At 37.0% G+C, this 14,848-nt stretch overlaps 1 long non-coding RNA gene across 1 annotated transcript; it reads right to left on the bottom strand.

Moving 5' to 3' along the window:
- Nucleotides 1-1,561: 1,561 nt before the first annotated feature.
- Nucleotides 1,562-13,185, bottom strand: LOC307006406. The gene is made up of 4 exons (XR_013799454.1): nt 13,085-13,185; nt 11,198-11,382; nt 9,606-9,661; nt 1,562-2,637 (listed from the first exon to the last, which is right to left on the bottom strand). It is a non-coding gene; the product is annotated as an uncharacterized lncRNA (long non-coding RNA).
- Nucleotides 13,186-14,848: the final 1,663 nt, after the last annotated feature.

The following is a 14,848-nucleotide window of genomic DNA, read 5'->3' as shown; positions in this document are numbered from 1 at the left end:
ATTTGAAATACATTCTCAATCTAAACTTACCAATAAAATAAAATCAACATTGAACACAAAGCTGTAAAAAATACACAAGATATCCTAATAACCACAATAAACATTCACATTCATTGTAAATAATGTCAACATTTGCCATTGACAAGCCTTGAGAATATTATCAAAATAAATAAATATCAGTATTGGCATTGAACCCTGTTTAAGATTTGACTCTGGTGCATGTAACTAAGAATACCATGTTAAAATTCAAAATTTTTAAATGTCTTTGAGACCTCAAACTGACATGGCAACTTGAAATCCTGTTTATAACCAGTTTTTATAAAATTAGTTGAAGTCAAGAAGTATCAACCTGATATTTCAATGTATAAAGTACGCCTGTGAGCTATATCGAAAGGGGCTTGAGGTGTTTCAAACCCAAACCAGCCTGAGGGTTAACCAAGAACACATTCAAGATGCAGCCTAAATCTCTTGAACTTATAGCTTACTTCAGAATTTGCATGTTATTGCAAAACTTGAAAAAAAGCTCAGCTATAGCAGGACAGCATAACAAAGTGTGGTTTCTGGGGGCTTTACTAAGATATGCATATGTCAACCTCAGAAAAGCACTGGCCCCTCCAATAAGTATGGCAAATATGTCATCTGAACAGTGCGGTAAGAGAGAGCCTATATTGAGAATGTGAGGTGAACTCCAAGTGCGAGGGAATGAATGGTTTTGTGCATTCGGTGATTTTATGTGTGTAAAGGACTTGTGAAACACTATATTTTTATGTAATTTAAACCTAAGATGCATAATAATGTGGTCCGACCTGTGGTTAAGAGTTGTTTAAGGGCAGAACACATTCATTTTGGGCTGAAGATTCTTTGGTTCTGTTGGGTGAAAGCAACCAGCTGGTTCCTTATTATGGTTCTCTCAAAATAACGCTTTATGCAGTTATGTCCAAAACAGTCTTCCCTAGAATTAATCTATTGAATTTCAGTCTAAAATGCCATGTCTAAGGAGGCTTATGAAAAGATGCATGATTGTGACATGTCAAGCTATGTTTCTTAAAAAGTAACCAAATGTGACCAGCAACATTTTTTTTTACCCATGTGACTGGTTTGGTCCAGAGTCACATATTTGGAATTATTCTTAAATTGTTGTATAAATCTTAATTGAATATAAATTTAATTATCAATGTGGTGACAACACCCTCCTCAATTTAACCTTTTAATGTGTATGTTCTAATACACATAAGGCAAAAGTTGCTGGTCACATTTGGTTACTTTTTGGTTAGGATATGACAATATTAGACCGAGATACAACTATTTTGAAAATCTGGAATCTGAGGGTTCTCAAACATTGAGAAAATCTCCTTAAAGTTGTCAATTTATGTTCACGATTGTGCTACATTCACTCACAAAAATAAATGTTTTATATATTTACGGTATAGGAATTTTACAAAATATCTTCATGGAACATGATCTTTACTTAACAGCCTAATGATTTTTGGCATAAAAGAAAAATGTCCCATACAATATTTATGTGGCTATTGCCACAAATATAGGCTACCCGTTTGTCGCATACTTGTGACTGGTTTTGTGATCCAGGGTCACATATAATGTAATTATGATTCTATTTTAAGAAATCCACCACTGTAAAATAGTTTTCATGTGTTCAATTGTCTCGTCCCATTGATGTCTTTGCATTTACTGATTTATTATACGCCCCAGTCTGAGATTAATTGCCCTGAATGAAGAACCCCTTAATTGCGAACTAAAAAGGCCTTCAGTTGAGTCAAATTAAAAGCTGTCCTCTTTAATCTCGACAAGTATGTGTCTAAAAATAAGATTTCCTCCAGTTAGAGAGTAACAAGCCTTCATTGAGTTTCGGTAAATCGGCTGAAGTGCCTCACAGAGATAATGAATGAGATCCGCTGAGATGGTTCCTGCTCTAATGTGCTTGTGAGAATATTTGCTGCTTGGCCAGATGAGTAGTTTCATATTCATTTGGTATTACATTAGCCAGTTCAATTTCATTAACACAAGTGTCAACAATCATATTAGTCCAGTCAGTTTTGTTTTAGTCTTTTATGATTAACAGTCACCTTTCTGAAAAAAGTGGAACAGAGCGTTGAAGCTTCTCTATTATTTGTCTATTGAGTCAATGGAACAATTTAAAAATCGAAAACATCATGTAAAATATAATTATACTAATTAATAATATTTACTTTACTGATTTAACATCAGTTTTTATAGTCATATTTACATAGTCTGTCACCTTTCGGAAAAAGTGCATTTCTTCATCTTGATCAGCACTCTTCATCTGGAACATGTTTTTAAAATTGATGTATACGGTGTAAATTATAACTGCACAGTGTTTAAATACTGTTTAAATGTATACGATTTCTTTTTAGAATCCTAGCAAAACAAAACTAAAGAGGGTTAAAAAGCGGGTATGTGCTAATGGTGAATGAAATCCACTGGGATGCTGCATCAGTGCCTCCTCCTGACAGGAGCTGGGTGGAGGATGAAGGGAGGAAGGGGGAAGAGGAGGAGTGAGTGCGGGTGAAGGCAGCACACACTGCTTGATCCACAGCCAGAGGAGATGAAAGGAGCATCACCACAGCCCGCAGTTTCTCCTCCTGCTGCTGCCGATGCCTGCAGAGCACACAAACTGGAATGGATGAGCTACACGCTTTGCATTTGAAAATGTAATGCTTAGTTTGGAGTAATGTAGCAGCGATATGTTGGAAATAAGTGGTATATTTACATGTCTTACATATGTTGTGCTCTTCTCATTTGGAGCTGGTGAGTTAAACGCCTGTGCTAGTTCATCATCTTGCTAAGTCCATGTGTGCGCACCAGCCCAAGCTGTAATTTAGTGTGTGGCCAGGGTTAGGCCTATAGGAGCGTGCACAATACGGTATTTTTCTAGCCCCATTAAACAGCGGGAGAGATTCCAGTCTCATTAGCAGTAACAAAAAGCTGCGGCATAGTGGTCAGTATTTTTAAGCTGAAAATATAGACTTTGGAGGTTGACGCAATGGCAATGTGTCTATTTTTCCACAATTTTCCATTTTAGGGTGGTTTATCGGCATTATAAATGTTTCACATTTACACTAATGCATTTGCACACAAATAAAATATTGAACCAATCTAAAACACATACATAAAAAAATACAAATCTGATTGACTTGTGAATTTGATCGCATCAGGTAGAAACATTAAAATCATTTCATGCAGATCTACATATTCCCATTCTGCCACATGCCATTTACCTGTGGGAAAATACATGAAAATCATATAGTGATTAGTGGCTCAGCATTTGACTCAGTGGATTATTTCATTTACATAATTCTAATTAGTCTGCAGTTCCACAAAGCCACCTGGTCTGAAGTGATAAAGAAAGAGCAAGAACATCCATGATTTCAGACAACTGTTGTTCGCTGAATAAATTATGAAAGATTTGATAAAAAACAACTGCTCTAACTGAGATGGAAATCAGTGGTTTCCTACAGCTTTTGCTTTAAGCCAGATTTTACATTGGGCTTTTTACATTTATCATTGCAGACCCAACAAAGAACCAAAATTGTTTATTTGAGTAATTCTAAATAATATAATAAACAATCCATCAATTAATACAAAATATAGCTATATAATAAATAACAAATAAATAACATACTCTATCCTTTTATTTTATAATATTTTAATCTGAATCATTTTATTATTGTATCCACCTAAAAGGTTAGTTCACCCAAAAATGAAAATTAGCACATGATTTACTCATCCTGAAGCCATAGGTGTATATGACATTCTTCTTTCAGACAAATACAATCAGAGTTGTATTTAAAGAATGTCATGGCTCTTCCAAGCTTTATAATGGGAGTAAATGGCTAGAGAAATTTTGATAAAAAAAAAAAAAACTCCACACAGCTCTGGGGGGTTAATAAAGACTTTCTGAAGCGAAGCCATGGGTTTTTGTAAGAAAAAATACCCATATTTATAACTTAATAATCTAAAATAACTAGCATCCGCCAGACAACTGTACGCATACTACGCAAGACATGCACCACAAGAGTAACCCATGGCGCATGTATGACGTATGGATGTAGGAGTATCGTAAGCTTAGATGCCTCTCTCGGTTTAAACAAGGGCTGTGCAACAAACTGAAGCTCCTCTTCTATTATATAGAAATCCTCCGACATTTCTCTTCAAAATGGCTAATTCGCGACCGGTGTTTTGTTTTACTCTTTCCTCTGAGCTTCCGCGTTCGTCGTTATGCTGTGCGTCGGGTCAGAGGTTCAAATTGATGCGTGCAGCCGTCTGTTAAAAGCTAGTGATTATAGTTTATAAAGTTTTAAATATGGGTATTTTCCTTACATAAACGCATGGCTTCCCTTCAGAAGGCCTTTATTAACCCCCTGGAGCCATATGGATTACTTTTTTAATGGGTGGATGCACTTTTTTGGTCTTCAAATGTTCTCCAGCCATTCACTCAACCTTCGAAGCATTTTTTAATACAACTCCGATTGTCTCATTGTCTATTCGTCTGAAAGAAGAATGTCATATACACCTAGGATAGGTTCAGGGTGAGTAGGCTAAATCATGGGCTAATTTGAATTTTTGGATGAACTATCCCTTTAATTTTAATGTAGCCTAAGAACAGAATGTAACTTGGACGTCTGAACGGCTAATGCATTGGAAGTATCGCACATTCACCCGAAAATATTCTCCCAGATTGCAAAATAAGATAAAATAGTGTAGCGCACAGACGCTGTTTAATTGCCGTTTTATTTTGCACTGGCAGTTATATAGTTAATGCAGTGAGTTTGGAAAAGGCCGGGCAGAGAGAAACGAGCAAGTGAGTTAGGCTGGTGCGTTTGTTTAACGTTCCGATTAAAAGTTCAGAAACGCCTCCTGTCGTGCTTCAGATGTTACAATAGTTTTTTTTCTGTGGCCCAATCAGAAGTCTTACTGCGATTTTTAGATCGAGACCCACCACTATTTTTTTTACAGTCTATTGAGACCCACTAGGAATCATTGCTCTAAAGGAGGAGCTTCTCATTACTGTGGAGTTGAGATATATATTACATGACAATAAAAGCTTGAGGAACACTGTTTCTTAATTTACACTAGTCTCTTCGTTTGGTTCCCACTGAGCAGAAGAAGACAAAAGAGAAAAAAATGTGTTGGGTTGTTTTTAGTTCTGCTCTAAACATAGAACAGTGTAATCTCTGGCACCTTACCAATGGACTGCATCATTAAGAGAACTAAGGCGACCCCTGACTTTTAAACTCTGACCCCACAAGGGGCCACATTCCTTTACATGACCTTTTCTTGAAACAGGTCCTCTTGACATGTGGTTCGGTGGCTTATTGGTGTCCGCTCTACTCTATGAGAAGATCTGAAGACATAAAGGAAGGAATCTGCAGGAAATGAGAAGTTTACATTTACATTGTATTTTAAGAAAATGCAGTTTAGCAGTTTATGATATTACTGTTCTCTCTTTTAAAGGGGTGTTAAAATGCCCTTTTCACAAGATGTAAAATAAATCTCTGATGTCCCCAGTGTGTGTGTGTGTGCGTGTGTGTGTGTGTGTTAGTTTTAGCTCAAAAATAAAGTTTTAGCTCAAAATACCTCAGATATTTTTATATAGCATGTTAAAGTTGGCACTTTTTGAGGGTCAGCAAAAACGCACCGTTTTGTGTCTGGCCCTTTAAATGCAAATTAGCTGCTGCTCCCGACATGGATCGAGGAGGGGAGGGGGAGGAGGAGAGGAGGAGAGGAGGAGGAGGGGAGGAGGAGGGGAGGAGGAGGGGAGGAGGAGGGGAGGAGGTGGGGGGGGGCTCAAGAGCTTGTGTGAGTTAGCAGCTCTGTTTACCTCACGCAGACACTCACTAAAATGACAGAAACTGTTCTGCCTTTTATGTTAAAACGGAGTCAGACAATGATGGAGAGACTCAAGAAGAAGTGACAATGTAGAAAGCAACAGGACGTCTCTGAATGGTTAGTTGATGAATTTATGTAGCTGGTGTGGCATTAACTAACTTCAATTAGTATATTCTGTCATGATAATCTATAAATCGCATGTATAGGAACTGTTGTGAGATGCACACAGAGTGACTTTATATTGCATGCGAAAAGACAGATGCTACAGTTTGAGCTGACTCACAAATGTGCTCGACTACAACAACTCTTCCTCTTCTCAACACGGACTGCGTGTTCCCGGGGACGGGGTTTATGAAATTGTAGGGTTGGTGATGTCACTAACCAATGAGGAATGTTGTGTAGTCCATACCAGCCGTTTGTTGTAGTCCTTAAAAAACTATTTCTTTAAAAGCAAATATCCCCCTTTGCTTTGAACTTTGAGCATTGTAACTTTGTAGATGTTGTTTAGATGTTGCTCAAACAGCAACATTACACACTAACTAAAGTTATAAAAATCGTAATCATACTCAAGCACCCCTTTAATAAATATACACCAATCGTGATGTGACAAGTTTCCAGCAACAAACATCTAATCAGAAGATATTTAATATTTAATGTATGAGAAGTAATTGTTCAAATGAGAATTCACAGTGGATGTGCAACACAATAAACACAATGGCGAATCAATCAGAAATCGCATACTTCCCTACTATATAGTAGGAGAAAACAGTATGTGACAAAATAAAATGTCACAGTACAGAATTCACAGTAGGCTACAGTACTCATAAAAGAGTAGGCAAAAAGTACCCATGGGCTACTTCTTCCGGTGAGATTATGAAGTGTGCATACACTTAATGGACACTTTGCTACCCCATGAGGCCATGGGAGAGGATTTGTGAATGAAAGTGAAACAACGAAACTGACGCTGGTCACATGATAATGACAACATGGCCGTGTGGCCACATTCGTTCTAGAATGCACTTTTTTAGTGGTCGTGAAGTAATTACTTATTCAAAATAAGTAGCCTACCTACACAAAGAGAGTAAGCAATTTAAGACACAGCCAATGTCCAGTTTCAGCTGGTTGTGAAAATGAGTCATTGCTGGATTGATCTTGATTGTGAGGCTGTGAGCATGAGCTATAAGGGACTAAAGGTGGTGATAAAAAGTCTTTAGACTATGACAGACACTCTGCATCCAAAACTTCCTGCTATAGCCTAAAAACATAAAAAAAGCATAATAACATAATTACATAATAACATAACATAATTACAGTAGGCGAAAAGTACCCGGGTGACCTACCATTTCCCACTACAAGATTGAGAAGTGTGCATCTGATGAGGCCAAAACATAAACGAGTTGGTATTTTAGCATTTCTGGTTTCCATTGTCCTAAAGCTTTTAAGCTTTTACTTTGTAGTTAAGATGTGGCTTAATGAGACTACATGCCAACATTTTCAAGATTTTTCTTTATTTTTACTGATTTTTGGGGATAAATTAGGCCTACTTGTAGGCTTCAAAATTCATAATAGTTTAGATAATTTGTAAAGAACAAAAAAAATCACGTTAAACAAAATGGTTAAGAAGCATAAATGTTTGTTGGTCAAAGAGCTTCATTCTTATAGTCTGAAGCGATGCAACTGACAGCTTAAGTCATGTGACAATGGCAAAAGTACAAATGTAGTACGTCCACATTTTATTCATACTACTGTGCATGCATTCACACTGTATAGAACATACTCTTTTCTAGTTCTTTCAAATGTATACTCAGACAGTATGCAATTTTGGATGCAGCGTTAGTCTTGAAGGAGCCATGGACGTCACCTCAAAGAAGGAACTCTGGGAGTAGCCACTATCAGTTTTTAATTTGAGCCAGCCACAAAAACTAGGCCTAAATAATGAGCAGATGGATGTGATTCCAGCAGGCATCATTAAAACACTCTCGTAGCCTGAACTCTCGCTGGGTGGAACAGCCTAGGAAAAAGGACCAAGCCTTTCCAGAGAGTTTTGCACCCAAAAATAAATGGTACCATGGCTCTCTATTATGTTTTATACTCTTTTTAACGTCGGTTTAAGGGGGATTTTTTTGAGGGAGTTCAAAACCTTCCCATGTTGCCATGACAACCTTATTCCTGGCTTTTTACAGACGAGTGAATCTGGTTCTCCAATTTTCTCCCCCCTCAACCCCCCCACCCCAAACAATTTCAACATCAGAGCAATAGTGAGCTTTGAGGACTAAGCCGATTCCCAGATGAAGCTATTTTCTATTTCTGGCTGTGCTGAGGACTGAAACATTAGCAAGCAAAAGCATTTTCATTAGACATTTGGTTGAAGCAGGACTTTAACAATACTGCGAAAAATGATAGTAATTCCAAAATGATGAAGATGAAGGTCTGGTTTTGAATTTCAACTGGAAATAATGAAATCAAGTTCTACAGAGCACAATACAAATCTCATTCATTTTCTCCATAGAGAAATCTATTTGAGATAATGTATAAACCTGTCAAGACAGATCTACCATGAGCTCTGAGATTAAGCGATGATATAACCTATGCTTCCATAAAAGATACCACAAAGTCAAATTTAACAAATTATCCTTATTACTCATAACACTATAACCCTGAAGCGAGCAGCTCCACCAATCAAAGGACCAAATCCTTAAGAGGACTGTTCATCAAAAAATAAATTACTTCCAGTCATTCTTCAGACTGATAATGGGCATAATCAAATTTGGCACATCGTGATCCTTTACAAGACACATGATAATTGATGACATTTGGCATATTGATGACAAACATGGAACATGACGCAGCGTATTTGAATTGCAAACCTGAATGAGATTTCAGAGCTGTGCTGGAGAACATTATCAGTGTCTAACAGCTTAAATTGGGAATTTTCCTCACATACATCCATCACATGACTTCAGAAGACCTGGAATTTAGTTTAAGAGTCTTATGGAGATGGTTTATGGTGCTCTAAGTTATTTTTTGGAGCTTGACTCCTGCTGGTCACCACTCGCCTTCATTATATGTAAAATTGTAGGATGGACATTCTGCTTATTTTTATTTTTTATTTTTTACAAAAGTCAGTCATACAGTTGTTCGCACAACATGTGGGTGAGCACATTTATGAAAGATCGGAAGATAATTTGGTGGTTTTACTCTGTAATTAAATGTAGTGCTTTTAGCAATGTGTGTTCAAGATGTGAAGATCTCCAATTACCTAGAATTGTACTGGCAACAAATACTATTTATATCTCAAATAATGGAGCACAAAATCTTTCACATCCATAATATTGCAACTGAAAAACACAGAACACACTATTAATGAACATGCAGGCCCTTCTCTGCAGGTGTCCAGTTTTGTGAAATCTTTAAGGTGGGAAATTCCCTCCATGACAGTAATTTAAAGCTAACGTAAAAACCAGCCCCATATAGGATGCTTTGGCTTTTTTTGCACTGGGCAGACTGCCATGAGTAAAACTAGAGGGAGTGAGCCTTCAGGATACAACGTCTTATGGACATGAAGCCTTTTGTGCCAGAGTGTTTGATTCCCGAGAGAAGGTGATCGAAAGTTTGGGAGGTTTCCATAGGCACATGATGTTTAAATTTGTGCTTATCTCCCAACTGGGTCAGTGTATTATAAATTTAATCTATGAATGACTTGTAGATAAATTCTGATGAAATGAATCAACACAGACCTTTCTAAGAATTCAGTGCTGGACAGGTGGGAACGACATTGCATCAACTTCTGAGTCTGTAACACAAGAATATTTTGTTATGCAATATTATATGGATTATTCTGTGAAAGAAAGGAGAGTATGGAAAGACACGCTGATCCAGGTCATGAAAACTGGCCCCAGATCTGGCCCCTCCTTTTAGCCTGGAGGAAGAGGCCTTAGAATTGGAAAGAATTTTGGGCTGAGTGGAAACATACGTGCAATATAGGAGGAACAGAAAGAGAGGGGGAAATGGGGGGAGAGAAGGAGAGGGAGAGGGAAATTGGCAGTGACAGTAAGAAAGAACACATAATGGTGAACATAATAGAACGTTTTTTACAAAAAAAAACAATAAAAATGAAGAGAAAAGCGATTGAGTGAGCGCATTCCAGATTACTCATGAACCCCAAAAAGCACATGGAAGACATTAGAGAGCATTACCCTCTAGAAGACTGCGAGAATGGATGGACTGACGAAGAATATACGTAGGCTAAGGCTTCATCACAGGTATCACTAGCCAAATAAAGTGGACAGTAATGAGATGAGAAAAAGCCCCCTCATTAGCCTGTTTCTTCCAGATTAAACAGCTCTTCTCATTATGCTTTCTTGCTTCTTTGTGCTGCCAAATTGCAGTAATCCAAGCTGTATTGTGTTCAGTAGAGCTTTGGAAAGCACAAATGTCGTAGGGAAACCTCTCCTGTATTACCTGATTCGGTTATATGTAATGGAAAACCACATATCCACCTAAACATGTTCCAGTAAAACCTTGACTATATTATCTAAACTTACTAAAATGCGAGTCTGGTCTCTTTAGTTTCGTTGCAGAATTTCCTGCATAGACTTGAATGATACGGTCTGCCATATTCCGTGTACATTTTTTTCTCCATTTTGTTTATATAAAATACTGTATTTTACCAATGCTTTGGTATGTCGAAAACTTGGTAAATTTCCTAAAATCACCATAATATAATATAATAATAGATTTAGCAGATGCTTTTACCCAAAGCAACTTACAAGTTACACATTTACATTCTTATCAGTTCTTGCTTTCCCTGGGAATCAAACCCATGACCTTGGCATTGCAAGTGCCATCGCTCTTCTGTTTGAACCACAGGAAAGTTAAATACATGATATAATGGAATGGAATGGAATGGTTTGCATTTCTGCACTGGTTCCATTGCCCCGAAGTGAATGTTTTTTTATTGGATTTTTGGTTTAATGGACAAAAAAAAAAAAACACATCAGTAACAACCCACTCGTGTTTTTTTTGGTGGTTGCTAAAAAGTGCTAAACAGGACTATTATAATTATATTATATTATATTATAAAATATTTCTTATTAATATATTGTTTCAAATTTTTTTTACAGAACATGTTTGAATAGCTGTCAAAGGAGAAAAAGCTACTAGGCAGGGTCTAACTTGGCCTTGTAGTCACTGTATTGATTATCAAATAATGATTATTAATTCATGATATTCAAAAGCTATAATATATTTGAGTTGATTAAAAGAACATAAATTTGAGTTGATAACTGTTGTTTAGCCAACAGAGCCACCGAAACACTTAGACACATACCCTGAGGTCTCAATAAAGAGGATTGTCCACTTGAGGAAGTCAGAAGACCTTCTGTCTTCTGAAGCATCTGAACAGCGTAAGATCACATCACTCTGCTCCGGACAGTGCCCTCCTTTGTCCAGGGGTCAATCAGCTGTCTTCCGCTCTGAGACAACAGTTCACACGTATGACAATTGAGGATTTGTCTGTATAAAGAGGGGGAGAGAATGTGAGCGAGAAAGAGATGTTGGGAGCAGATAAGAGTGAGGGCTCAGGAGAAAAAACACAGCAACTTTAGACAAGTATTTCATTCTCTTTCTCTCTCTCACATCACTCCCTGTATCCTGCTAGAGCACATCAGTTCTCAGATGCTCTTTGATTCTGTCCACCTGCATGTACTTTGTTTCCTTTGACTAGACTTCACAACATTGAGGAAATATTGCATTTTTGGATCTACGCTGTGTGATTTTGGTCACAGTTTTGCCATCTGAGACAATAGAGAGCTGCAGGGATGATGCATTTTTGTGGGCCAAAACCTGGAAACGAGTTAGCATTTTAGCACTATGGTTCCATCGTTCCCAAGTCAATGGGTTTTCGGAATGGGTTTTTGGTTAAATGGCTGAATTAAGGTCTGTGGTAAACTCAAGCTCAAGACACTTTCACGTTTTATTATATGGCATAAAATACATCAGTTTTACCCCACTCGTGTCTTGATAAAAGTGGCTGCTAACAAGTGGCTAAATGGGACTAGAGAGGTATCAAACATCATCAAACCGAACAGCTAAGCTTAGTCCAATTTTATAGCCTTGTGCGTATAATCACGCTCTTACAAACTATTTTATAACTCAAACTTTCAGGGAAAATAGAGTTGGCAAAAGCTTAGTGGTGGTGATGTTGAAGTCGTGGGACCATTTCTGGCGATTGAATATTTAGGCTTCAAAATTTGTAAAAGTTGTGTTCACTTGCGAAAAATATCTTGATGGACAAAAATTGTAGGTCACATAAACTTTTGTTGATAACAGCTAGAGCTTTTTTGTGATAATCCAAAAGTCTATTGAAAAATCCTATTTATTTATTTTTTTGTCGAGGGAACCATTTTGATGCCAATTTTCAGATTGGCCTACAAAATGACATCATCCCTGAACCACTTTATTGACTACTTTATCATAGGCCAAAATTGAAACATCTTTGATTGTTTATTGTGACATGTTCATCAACAGCCAATCAATCACCTTCGTGATGAAACTTAGGCTACAATAAGGTCTGTTAAAGTTGAAAATGTTGAGTGATTGCTCATACTATAGGGAACAAATAGGAACACAATTTGAAATGGGGAATTTGAAATGGTACCACACAAACCCAGGGAAGTTGTCAGTGTATTGTCTGAATAATAAATAACACCAGGTAACATTTCAATGAGGACGTCAGAACAGATTTTAAAATACTAAGTAGGCTATCATACGCTTGCCGACTTTGGAAATGGTTACAGAGAAAAACATCATCATACACGATCATGCTTCATGAGGATCACACACTGAAGTTCTTGTTTTCATTTCCATATAATTTAATGTGGAATAATGTCTACCCTGACTAAGATCAGCATGGTGGATGTTACACATAATTTGATTCATTCATTGTTAGGAATGTCTTTGTCCTCCCTTTTCTGTTGTTCCTCGTTCATATTTGTGAAGAGATACCTACTCTGCCAAACTGACAAATAGGAACAGGTTTATATAGAATGCTTTCATTATTATGACTCACTCTTTCATAATAGCCCATATCTCATCTCACTATTCGCACACATCCCGAGTCCCGACACAAACTCAAAACAACTATGACGTTCCCCTAAAGTAGGCCCTTGAGGAACAGCACTTATTTGTGGAGAGCTACTGATCGTCTTCAGGTTACCTGTCACATGTTGACTTTCCATGGCTTAACCACAGTGACTTGGAAGGAATAGAGAGCTGATGTAATGATAATGATAGATATAAATTAGGTCAGCTCTTAAGGGAGCTGACCCTTAAGAGCTGACCAACCAAAAGACCGGCACTTTCCTTAAAGAAAGAGGATCTTCATTTACATATATTTCAAATCTAGCGCTTCGATCTTCCTATTGGCTACTTTGCTTTACAAAGCAATAACATAATTATTTTATTTAAATAAAACAAAATTACTACTGTATAGAAACATCATAAGCAGGGACACAATTATTTGCAGTTTGTTCTGTGATTTTAATGTTGAAAATAAATATTATCATTTAGTATTTGTGTCTGATTTTCCAGTTAAATATCTATGAAAACTTACAACAAGATACAATTACTTGCGAAGATACACCACATAAGATTTTAAACTTTGTTGCAGTGTATTTTGTCTTGCACTGCCAGTTTTTTTTTAAAACTTGTTTTAAAGGGATAGTCCACCCACAAATAAAAATTATATCATCATTTACTTAATAATCTACTTAAAAATATGTATGACTTTATTTCTTCTTTGGAACACAAAATGAGTCAGTGGGGTCCAAACAACATTATATAATTGTATTGGGGGGAACACATTAGACACAAGCATGATCAAAGCACATTTCATCCGTAGCATTTGTTAGCACTATGCTAATGTTTTCACTTAATCTCATAATCATGCTTACTCATAACAGAAGGATTTGCTGTTTTTCCACTGTCTCTTGTAAAAACAAGTGAAGCTTATCTGAGAGGAGAAAGGATTATTTTGAATGCACACAGACAGGACTGCCAAGTTATGGTTTGGGGGCTCATCAAAATTTTAGGCCTTCATCTATATTTAATTTGGGTGGGGTTCTGATGTGACAAAGTTCTTGAACTTTACCTGGTGTGTGCTTGTGTGTTAGGCACGCAGTGAAGCTTGGTATCCCAGCAGTAGGCTATCTTGTGTAGCAAATTGAGGAATAAGATAAATAATTTAAATAGCATTTAGCTTAATCTGACCCAATGTTTGACTTTCGGTCAAAACATTAATAACGGAGTTTTTAGTTTAGAACTTTTAAATTTGAACGCATAGACACATCTTTATAGAATTCCAGAATTTTTTCAGATTTTCGAAAATGTATGTAGGCTATAAAAAGAAAAAAGAAAAAAAATGCGCACAAAATAATATTCAAAACAGACACAAGTTGAGACCGAAGAAGACTTCTTTTTCCCCAGGTTATGTTTTATTATTACATTTCCATACTGGAAGCAAAAACATTTTTTTTTTTTTGACAATCCCTTTTCAACACCCACACCTGTGATACCCATCCTAAGGTTCACTGCTCTCGTCATGCCCAGATCCTCCCCTGGCCCACCGTCAACCGCACACCTGGACCACATCTGCCTGCCATTATGGTGTCTCATCATTTAAATCCAGTCATAACAGTGTCTTTCATACACAGCTCTATTTGCATATCACATGGATCCCTAGTGTTTAAGAACTCATTATAATCATACATGTAATATTAATTATGCATATGAACGTATGTTTAAATATGTGCCATCCTAAGAAAGTGACGTGCTTCCCCAGTCTTGATTCCTCCATGGAGTTCTTCCTTATTAAAGCAAATAAATTCTGACAATGGAATAAGCTATTTGTGTCCATAACTGGAAAAATATCAGTTAATACTTTAAAAGACCCACATATATATGTTTGACATGTTTGTTTTGT

This window comes from Phoxinus phoxinus (assembly GCF_949152265.1).
Source record: "Phoxinus phoxinus genome assembly, chromosome: 11".
Classification (NCBI taxonomy): domain Eukaryota; kingdom Metazoa; phylum Chordata; class Actinopteri; order Cypriniformes; family Leuciscidae; genus Phoxinus; species Phoxinus phoxinus.
This window is presented reverse-complemented; position numbering and strand designations above follow the sequence as displayed.